Source organism: Hyperoodon ampullatus, assembly GCF_949752795.1.
Source record: "Hyperoodon ampullatus genome assembly, chromosome: 11".
Lineage (NCBI taxonomy): Eukaryota > Metazoa > Chordata > Mammalia > Artiodactyla > Ziphiidae > Hyperoodon > Hyperoodon ampullatus.
Genome location: NC_136924.1, coordinates 80178315 through 80190337, shown reverse-complemented (window position 1 = coordinate 80190337; position 12023 = coordinate 80178315).

Below are 12023 nucleotides of genomic sequence, written 5' to 3'. Positions count from 1 at the left end.
CGGGCGGGGGCTGGGAGCTGAGGCTCGGGCTTCGGTCGGAGCGCAGGGAGAGGACTCCGGTTGGCGGCGTGAACACAGCCTGAAGGGGCAAGTGCGCCACAGATAGCCGGGAGGGAGTCCGGGGAAAAGTCTGGAGCTGCCGAAGAGGCAAGAGACTTTTTCTTCCCTCTTTGTTTCCTGGTGCGCGAGGAGAGGGGATTAAGAGCGCTGCTTAAGGGAGCTCCAGAGACGGGCGCGAGCCGCAACTAAAAGCGCGGACCCCAGAGACGGGCGTGGGACGCTGGGGCTGCTGATGCCGCCTCCAAGAGGCCTGTGTGTGAGCGCAGGTCACTGTCCACGCCCCCCTTCCGGGGAGCCTGTGCAGCCCGCCACTGCCGGGGTCCGGGGACCCAGGGACGGCTTCCCCGGGAAAGCGCACGGCGCGTCTCGGGCTGGTGCAACGTCATGCCGTCCTCTGCCGCCGCCGCCGCAGGCTCGCCCCGCACTCCACGCAGAGGCGGGGCCAAATCCAAAACTGAGACCCGGGAGCTGTGAGAACAAAGAAGAGAAAGGGAAATCTCTCCCAGCAGCCTCAGAAGCAGCGGATTAAAGCTCCACAATCAACTTGATGTACCCTGCATCTGTGGAATACATGAATAGACAACGAATCATCCCAAACTGAGGAGGTGGACTTGGAGAGCAAGATTTATGATTTTTTCCCCTTTTCCTCTTTTTGTGAGTGTGTATGTATATGCTTCTGTGTGAGATTTTTTCTGTATAGCTTTGTTTCCACCATTTGTCCCAGGGTTCTATCCGTCCGTTTTTTTGTTTGTTTGTTTGTTCTTAATAATTATTTTTTATTTTAATTACTTTATTATATTTTATCATACTTTATTTTATTTTACTTTATCTTCTTTCTTTCTTTTTGTCTTTCCTTCCCTCCTTCCTGCCTCCCTCCCTCTTTTCTTTCTTTCTCTCTTTCTTTCTTTCTACTTCTACTAATTCTTTCTTTCTACTTTTTCTCCCGTTTATTCTGAGCCGTGTGGATGAAAGGCTCTTGGTGCTGCACCCAGGAGTCACTGCTGTGCCTCTGAGGTGGGAGAGCCAACTTCAGGACATTGGTCCACAAGAGACCTCCCAGCTCCACATAATATCAAACGACAAAAATCTCCCAGAGATCTCCATCTCAACACCAGCACCCAGCTTCACTCAACGACCAGCAAGCTACAATGCTGGACACCCTATGCCAAACAATTAGCAAGACAGGAACACAACCCCACCCATTAGCAGAGAGGCTGCCTAAAATCATAATAAGTCCACAGACACCCCAAAACACACCACCAGACGTGGACCTGCCCACCAGAAAGACAAGATCCAGCCTCATCCACCAGAACAAAGGCACTAGTCCCCTCCACCACGAAGCCTACACAACCCACTGAACCAACCTTAGCCACTGGGGACAGACACCAAAAACAACGGGAACTACGAACCTGCAGCCTGCAAAAAGGAGACCCCAAACACAGTAAGGTAAGCAAAATGGGAAGACAGAAAAACATACAACAGGTGAAGGAGCAAGATAAAAACCCACCAGACCTAACAAATGAAGAGGAAATAGGCAGTCTACCTGAAAAAGAATTCAGAATAATGATAGTAAAGATGATCCAAAATCTTGGAAATAGAATAGACAAAATGCAAGAAACAGTTAACAAGGACCTAGAAGAACTAAAGATGAAACAAGCAACGATGAACAACACAATAAATGAAATTAAAAATACTCTAGATGGGATCAATAGCAGAATAACTGAGGCAGAAGAATGGATAAGTGATGTGGAAGATAAAATAGTAGAAATAACTACTGCAGAGCAGAATAAAGAAAAAAGAATGAAAAGAACTGAGGACAGTCTCAGAGACCTCTGGGACAACATTAAACACACCACCATTTGAATTATAGGGGTTCCGGAAGAAGAAGAGAAAAAGAAAGGGACTGAGAAAATATTTGAAGAGATTATAGTGGAAAACTTCCCTAATATGGGAAAGGAAATAGTTAATCAAGTCCAGGAGGCACAGAGAGTCCCATATAGAATAAATCCAAGGAGAAATATGCCAAGACACATATTAATCAAACTGTCAAAAATTAAATACAAAGAAAACATATTAAAAGCAGCGAGGGAAAAACAAATGACATACAAGGGAATCCCCATAAGGTTAATAGCTGATCTTTCAGTAGAAACTCTGCAAGCCAGAAGGGAGTGGCAGGACATATTTAAAGTGATGAAAGAGAAAAACCTACAACCAAGATTACTCTACCCAGTAAGGATCTCATTCAGATTCGATGGAGAAATTAAAACCTTCACAGACAAGCAAAAGCTGAGAGAGATCAGCACCACCAAACCAGCTTTACAACAAATGCTAAAGGAACTTCTCTAGGCAAGAAACACAACGGAAGGAAAAGACCTACAATAACAAACCCAAAACAATTTAAAAAATGGGAATAGGAACACACATATCGATAATTACCTTAAATGTAAATGGACTAAATGCTCCCACCAAAAGACACAGATTGGCTGAATGGATACAAAAACAAGACCCATATATATGCTGTCTACAAGAGACCCACTTCAGACCTATAGACACACACAGACTGAAAGTAAGGGGATGGAAAAAGATATTCCATGCAAATGGAAACCAAAAGAAAGCTGGAGTAGCATTTCTCATATCTGACAAAATAGACTTTAAAATAAAGACTATTAGAAGAGACAAAGAAGGACACTACATAATGATCAAGGGATCTATCCAAGAAGAAGATATAACAATTGTAAATATTTATGCACCCAACATAGGAGCACCTCAATACATAAGGCAAATAGTAAACGCCATAAAAGGGGAAATCGACAGTAACATTCATAGTAGGGGACTTTAACACCCCACTTTCACCAATGGACAGATCATCCAAAATGAAAATAAATAAGGAAACACAAGCTTTAAATGATACATTAAACAAGATGGACTTAATTGATATTTATAGGACATTCCATCCAAAAACAACAGAATACACATTTTTCTCAAGTGCTCATGGATCATTCTCCAGGATAGATCATATCTTGGGTCACAAATCAAGCCTAGGTAAATATAAGAAAATTGAAAGTGTATCAAGTATCTTTTCCGACCACAACACTATGAGACTAGATATCAATTACAGGAAAAGATCTGTAAAAAATACAAACACATGGAGGCTAAACAATACACTACTTAATAACGAAGTGATCACTGAAGAAATCAAAGAGGAAATAAAAAAATACCTAGAAACAAATGACAATGGAGACACAATGACCCAAAACCTATGGGATGCAGCAAAAGCATTTCTAAGAGGGAAGTTTATAGCAATACCATCCCACCTTAAGAAACAGGAAACATCTCGAATAAACAAAGCGAGAGAGAGGCATGGATACATATACACTACCAAACGTAAGGTAGATAGCTAGTGGGAAGCAGCCGCATAGCACAGGGAGATCAGATCGGTGCTTTGTGACCACCCGGAGGGGTGGGATAGGGAGGGTGGGAGGAAGGGAGATGCAAGAGGGAAGGGATATGGGAACAGATGTATATGTATAACTGATCCACTTTGTTATAAAGCAGAATCTAATACACCATTGTGAAGCAATTATACTCCAATAAATTTGTAAAAAAAAAGTCACATTGTACACCTTAAATATATACAATTTTTGCCAATCATACATCAATAAAACTAGAAAGAATTATTGTAAACACACTAAGAAAAAATAGAAAGTCACTTTTAAAATGCTACATGTATAACAAACATTTTGTTTTAACCTAAAAATTTCGCCTCCATTTATTAATAATTCTGAGTTAGGACCAAGGCATTTTTGGGGCCGTCCATTACCTGGAGTTCTGCAGAAACCATGCCAATGATTTGTCATTTGTGTTGTCCAATTTGAATTTCTTTAGGTGAAGCAATGTGAGTGGAAAATCCTACTAGATGTTTTGTTTAGGTTTTTTTTTTAACTCCAAACATTTAAAGTTGCCCTACCCACACCTACTTTAACAACAACAAAAAAAAGAAAACAAAAAAGGGCAACTCACCGTTTTAAGATTTTTTCCCCCAAAGCTTAGCTTTCATAAAAACAGCTCTTTACATATCCAAGGCAATGAGTACAACTGGATGAACAGGTCACAAGGGGAAAAGTTCCTTCGGCAGAGAGTCTGTGCACAGGGCTCCTGCCACACTCCACATCCTTGCACTGAGCCCACCTGTTCACCACGCACAGAGCCATCCGCCCATCCTCCTCCCCATCTGAACAGAAGAGGGCTCCTCTTCTTGTCCAAAGAGCCCTTCTCCTGGACTCTGCATCTGGTCTCCCAATACCTTAGTCACCTCAGTCTGTCTCCTCTTTGGTTTTCAACATCTCCCTCTTTTCTACCTCTCCCCCTTCGGTATTTAAACCTACGCTATTGACTCTTGGTAGCAAAGCAATCATCCTCAGTTCCATGTATTCCTCTTCACAGTTTGCCCAGAGTCCATGCTGCCTGCTTTCAGTTTCTCCCCTCCAAGGTACTTCTTCTCTCACACTCCTCACTGAATTTCTCATCAGGTTCACCAGCGACCTCCTTGTTGTCTCTAGCATTTCTTTCTTTGTAATATTCATTACTGCAGACCCCTTCCTCCCCTTTTTGAATCTGCTTTCCTCAGCTTCTGTGATATCTCACACCTGGTTTCCTTCTCAGCTCTCTGGCCATTCAAAGGTTGGAATTCCTTCAGGCTTAGTCCTAGGCTTTTTCTTTCCATGTGGCCTATATTCTGTGATCTCATCCACAACTAGAGATTCCCTACCACCCAACTGCTTATGATTCTCAAATCTATGATTCTATCCTAATCTTTCTCCTGAGCTCCAGAACTGTGTCTCCAACTGCCTACTGGTTACATCTACCTATTTGTTCCGGAAAGACCTTAAATGTCAACATGTCCAAAATGTAATTCATCCCTTTGCCCTTCCTCCTCAATTAGCTTTTCCTCCACTGCCCCTTGTTTTTCTGTAGCCACAAAGATTTACCCAGTTTTCAAGCCAGACACCTGTAAGGCATCATCCACTCATCACGCCTCTCATTTGATACATCTGATCAACCACATCATTCATTTGATAAATATTCATCTATCTATATTAATTCTTTATAGGTTAGAGTTTCCACTTTAGCAAACAAAAATATAGGACATCAGTTAAATTTTAATTTCAGATGAACAATGAATAATTTTTGAGTATAACCCATGCACTGTTTGGGACATACTTATAGTAAAAAATTATTTGCTGTTTATCTGAAATTCAAATTTAACTGAGCATCCTATATTTTATCTGGCAGCCCTATTCCAATTTCAATTTCAATTAATCATACCACTACCTTAGTTTAGGATACCGAAAAATGAAACAGAAGCCACAATTGCAAAACTGATAACTTGCAACACAAGCTATCTAAGCTTAGTTTGTTACAGCTAAAACTTGTTCAGACCCACGTGTTCCAACAGCATGAAGTGCTTTAACAATAACTCCACAGGGACCTCTTTATGAGACATTGATAGGGTCCAAGGAATTCTAGACTTTGATAAACTTTACAAACTGCCAAGCTGAGGCTCTCATTCCTCTTTTCTCATGAAAATAATAGGCAGATACAAACACATGTCATTTATTTTATCACTACAGATAGTTATTTACCATCTGCCATTTCTTCTCCTTCCAAAATTTCAGATCCCAGTCAGTTCTCGTTATTTATGGTAGTTACATTCTATGAAGTCGCCGTGAACACTGTGAATTAGCAAACAGTGAACAGCTGTTCTGAGGGCAAATGCAGGGCTAGGCTTCTGCGAGCCTCTGGTCACAAGTTTGTCATCAACTGATCAATACATAACCCCCTTTTATGTGTGTTTCTGTTTAAAGACACCATATTTAATATATATCAAGACTCATTAATATTGAACTACCAGCCAACAGCACTGTAACTCATGCCTGGATGAAGCTTACCTAATGCACTTTTTTTTTTCTGTAGGGCACATCACAGCCTTCTTGTACAAAGGAACACCAGACAGCACTGTAGCATTCTGCTTGGGGTCTGTTTTAAACAGTGAAATCAACAAAAAAAACACCAAAATGTGAAAACCATGGTTCCCCAAAGGGTGCTCGTTTACAGTATCAGAGCTGAATCAGGAAGGCAGTGCATCACCTTGCCCAGGCTCAACTGGGAACGTGTGGTCAGGAGACTCAAAATTTCCACTGCTCTGCGTGAGTCCACAGATGACTGCAAAAGTGTCAAGAGTTTTGATTTTGAAGTTTATAAATAAATTTTCGTGAGTCGGTCAGTTTGCAAATATGGAATCTGTGAATAATGAGGACTGACTGTATATATTCTTGGTTCCTCAGCCACCTCTCCCTCAAGTACCTTCATTCATTCTTGGTCTTCTCTTCTAGAACCCTCCTGGGCCTGCTTTCCTGATGCAAAGTCCTTAATCGAGTCCCTTCCCTCCCCACTGTTAAAGTTGGCTAATATCTACCACTCTCTGCAGGGAACATATGTGAACTCGCAGGAATTGGTTGCAATAGATTCAATCGAATTTAACAGGTCATAGTTGATATGATGCCTGTTCCAGAGGTATTTATGATGTAAAATCTGTTCATTATATTTAATGAAACTTTAATAAAAGGATTGCAGAGGGGAGGGTGGATTCTAAAGGAAATGAGGATAAGAAGGCATATTTCTGATATCCTATCATGTAAGGGGCCACCTACTCTGGGAACTGAAACTTTCTTCCTAGGCCCATGGTTGTAAAATATGTTCTGTGAAGTCTATGGTCCTGGAGTTCTGTCTGATGCCAGCAATCTCAGAGCGTGAGAGCCCCCAGACCACTCTTCCTGGGGTCTCTGTATTTCAAACTTTCATCTCAATGTCCAAGGAGAGATGTACCTGTCAGTTGGCCCCAAGTTTCTAAGCAGATGGGATTTTGGAGTTGAGCATCCCTCATACCATAGGAGATCGCTGGCGTTGGAGTACCTCCTCCAGTGGCTGGCTGGCTGGCTGGGAAAGCATGTACCATGACAGCCTTTCAAACGTGGTCCAGATTCTTTAGGGTGGCTTGGGTCTGCCATCTGTTGTTTAAAGGTTTATCATTATGAAAAGATGATTCTAACTAGGGCCTGCTGAGATAAAAGCTGTTGCCCCATCCCATGCTGGGGAATATGAGTGTTATTTCAGTGGCTGTGTGCACAGTTCTGTAAATCTATTCCTTGGATTAAAGCCCAGCTAGAGAATGGAACATTCGCTTGTATGTATTCCCTGAAAAACAGTCACAAATGCTCAGACGTGAAAGAACAGCAAGGCTGCCCCTGGCAGCTCCCCACATCGCAGAATTTCAAAAATGCCTGTGGTCTCATCAAAACCAACTGTCTGGGGCTTCCCTGGTGGCGCAGTGATTGAGAGTCTGCCTGCCGATGCAGGGGACACGGGTTCGTGCCCCGGTCCGGGAAGATCCCACATGCCGCGGAGCGGCTGAGCCCGTGAGCCATGGCCGCTGAGCCTGCGCGTCCGGAGCCTGTGCTCCGCAACGGGAGAGGCCACAACAGTGAGAGGCTCGCGTACCGCAAAAAAAAACAAACAAACAACAGTGAACTGTCTGAACAAAAGGAGGTCGGAAGCGTGAAAGGAGCCTGGATACTGGCTGCTTCCTCAGCCTCCCGGCCCCTTCTCCACCAGCCTCGCTCCTCCCAGATGTTTTCACTGAACTCCTGTCAGCCTCCTTGGCTTACTCTTTGACTCACTCCCCAGGGAGCTGTGTTCGAGCAAGTATGGCAAATGTGTGAATCAAGAAGAAAGATTGCCTTTTCCTAGTTAAGAAACTTTAGTTTCAGTTTGCTTTTAAAACGATACTTTTTTTCTAATTCTGAAAGTTGTCAGGCTCATTGCAAAAAGTGTTGAAGAATGCAGATAGGCAGCAAAGCAAATCACAAAAATCAAGTATAACCCCGTCTTCCGCATATAATCATTGACATTTTTGTTTTCTTTTAGCCTTTCTCTGTGAATCAGTGCGAATAAACATGTTTCCAGTGGGATTATATTGGGTATACTGTTTTGTATTCTGCCTTTTTCCCCACTTGGTAGTATATTCTAAATATTTTGCAATGACATCATGTATCTTCAGATTATAATTTTTTAAAATAGACTTTAGGTTTTAGAGCAGTTTTTAGGTTCAGAGAAAAATCGAGTGGAAGGCGCAGAGATTTCCCATATACCCTTTGCCCCCGCACGTGCACAGTTTCCCCATTTTCAGCATCCCCCAAACCACCGTTTTTAATAGCTGCATGGTCTTCCAGTATTATAATTCTCTTAACTAATTCCTATTGTTGAACGTCCACATTATTTCCAGGGATTATATGCAAAATACATAGAAAGCATTTAACAGCCCCAGGCATGGGCCAACCAATCAGAATGACCAGCCAGTCGGACCAGAGCTGGGTTCTGGAAGCTTCAGACTGCCAGGCATGAACCTTAGTTTAGTGTTTGTAGGGCAGGGATCTGGGGGAGGAGCTAGGAGGCAGGCAGTATACGGGGACTTGAGCAAAGGGAGGCAAGCAGCATTTCTTTATCAATCAGACAAAAGATTTTCAATATTTTAACTACCCATATGGTTATTTTGGTGCAAATTTTCTGAATATCAGAATATTTATCAATATTACAACTAGTAGAGCTATGAACATCTTTATAGAGATATCTTTGACAGATCTCTGATTATTCCCAGATGCACCTTTGTTGAGTCAAAAGATATGATACAGCCGTACAGCTTTCAGTATATAGTTCCACACTGTTTTTCCAAAGTTAACACAGTTTATACTTTTGCCAAGCATATTATCTCACCAACTTTACCATTAAAACCTGTGTGCCTGGGCTTCCCTGGTGGCGCAGTGGTTAAGAATCCACTTGCCAATACAGGGGACATGGGTTCGAGCCCTGGTCCGGGAAGATCCCACATGCCACGGAGCAACTAAGCCCATGCAATACAACTGCTGAGCCCGCGCGCCTAGAGCCCGTGCTCTACAACAAGAGAAGCTGCCGCACTGAGAAGCCCGCGCACCGCAACGAAGAGTAGCACCCCCTACTCACAACAACTAGAGAAAGCCCGCGTGCAGCAACGAAGACCCAACGCAGCCAAAAATAAAATAAATAATAATAAAATAAATAAATTTATTTAAAAAAAAAACCTGTGTGCCATGGGGTAGGTTTTTTTGCACCTCAATTCCTCTCAACCCAGCAAATCCACTTATAGGTTATGTATCCAAGAAAAATACTCTTGTATGTACAAAAAGAGGCATGGACACAGACACTCATTGTAGAGTTGTTTATTATAAAAACAACAATCCCCAAACTGAAAATAAAATAATATTCAGGAATAGGGGGAAATGGATGGTTTACATACTTTATGGTAATCCATAGTATGAAATATTATACAACGATTAAAAAGAATGAGGAAGATGTATAAGACTGACATGGAAAGTTCTAAGATATTGAGGAAAAAAGCAAGTTATAGGACAGAATATGCAGTATCAGAACAGTAATGTTATATTAAAAAGTATTTGAATATATAATGTAGATATGAATAGATAAGTATCTGGGAGAATACAGATCAAAATATTGATATGTACCTCTGAGGAAAGAAATGGGATTATAAGGCAAAATTTTTAGTCTGCACATTTTTATAGTGTTTTAATTCTTATAACATTAAACTGTTTTCATTTTGTGATTTTTAACAATATTCTTTAAAGTAGGAAATAAAAGGATTGAAGTCAGTTGTTTTCCTTCTGTCTTTTGTTGTCACTGTTGTTTTTTCTAGCAGAAGAAACCTTTCCCCTCCTAACTTTTAAGTAAAATTCCAACATATGTGAAACCTAAAATCAGCGTGGGCTTAATTACAAACCAGCTTCAAAGGCTTGAGATCTGCACAGTTACCTGAGCTCCACCCTTGATTTAGTGTTCTTCTGTTGCTGTCTTGACAGTCTTAATAATTTTTAATAAGAGGCCCCATATTTTCACTTTCACTGGGCCCCATAAATTATGTAGTCGGTCACGACAGTAGATTAGACACTCTCTGAGTTCCAAGAGTCTTCTTCGTGCTTTCAAAGTATCAGCACCACTCACTAGCCAACGAATGGTAGGGGGTTGGGGGATTGGGGGTTGAGGGGGATGGAGCCTTGGAAATCAGCCTCCTCAGCCAGAGTTCTGAGCAGCCGTCAGCACTCAGGTCCTGAAATCACAGCTTTAAATGACTGATGATTTCTGCCAATACATGGGCTCATATGTTCTACCTCCTTTTCTTTTTCTTTTTTGCATTAGCAGAAAAATTAAATTGTCTTCTCATGATTTACTGATATGGGCTTCCACAATGATCCCCTTTTTCTCATTTTACGTCAATTGCATTGTTAAAAATGTTTGAGGGAAGGTTTTTGTGTTCAGGAGAGACTAATGGCATCTCTGTCCTGCAAAAGGAAGTGAAATGAGTTTCACAAGGCTTGACTTGGAAAACCCACCCCAGTGCCCCCAAACCACTGTTTCCTCTTCTACCAGCTTGCTTAGAAGCCATACATTCCTTTCTTAAACCTTGCCTTGTGTTCCTACAGCATGACTTTCATGTCATGCCCTTTCATGGGAATACGAATTCCCCATTGCTGGTGGCCTTGTCTACCTTCCTGCCTTTCTTCCTTTCTCTTCTCTTTTCTGAAATCTGTACTGTACAGAAAAATCACAAAAAAGTCCACCACTCCATAATAGCCTCTTTTAAGCTTTGGGTGAACATCCTGCAAATTATCTACGTAAAGTAAAAATATAGATTCAGCTATAAATACATATTGACATAAATGCCTTTTGCCATTGCCTCCTTTTCTATTTAATAGGTTAAAACACCAATTAAATCATAATTGAATAAAATACAATGAAATGTGTCAGTAAAACTATCTCCTCATCAAGTTTTGTTTTTTTTTTTTCTTGCGGTACGTGGGCTCTCACTGTTGTGGGCTCTCCCATTGCGGAGCACAGGCTCCGGACGCGCAGGCTCAGGGGCCATGGCTCACGGGCCTAGCTGCTCCGCGGCATGTGGGATCTTCCCGGACCGGGGCACGAACCCGTGTCCCCTGCATCGGCAGGCGGACTCCCAACCACTGCACCACCAGGGAAGCCCATCAAGTTCTATTTAAGTTCAAACTTTTATGTTGGCATTTAAGACAGTTCCCATTCCCTGGAAGGATTTCTTCCCTATTCTTCATTTATCTGAATAATATTAAAGTCATACTCACTGTGTGAAATTCTTTAAAAGTATTAGAACAGCTGTCCTACCCCCATGTAGGCATCCATCCAATAATCCCTTATCGCCACGATCCTGTAGCAATCCTATATTTGCCACTCAACATATACTGACTGTTGTTGTTATTCACCCTCTTCTAAACTGAAGTAAAGACTGTCTTGCACATCCTTTTATCCCTTGCCTTCTTTAGCACATTGTCCTAGATTCAATAACCAGCTGATGAATATTTGATAAGAGGGGTGAGGATACTGTTACCACCACATAAGGGAACTTCACACAGATATTGATTCCTAAACATCTGTGGAGGTGCAGGCACTACTTTCCCTAATCTTTCTCTCTCTGCGAGCTCCCTAGCAATTTCTATATAGTTCCAACTCTGACATCACTCTTGTTTAGGGTCTAATGGAGAGTTTGGGCTTCCAAGATCTTTCCTTAACATCAGGCAAAACACAGTTTTCCTCCCTCTCCTTCTTATGCCCTTTCTCTCTTTCAACTCAGTATCCTTAAAATCAGTGACTTTATCATTTTATTAAAGGGCTGGAAGCCAGGGGCTTCCCAGATGCAGAATGAGTAATGTCTCCTTATCCCAAGCAATGTTCTCCTTGTGTGATCAAGACCTTCACATGAGGTTTTACGTATTCTATTCCTTCAGGCCGTCACTTCTCTTTTTCAGTGCCCACTGTGCTCCACGGACTGT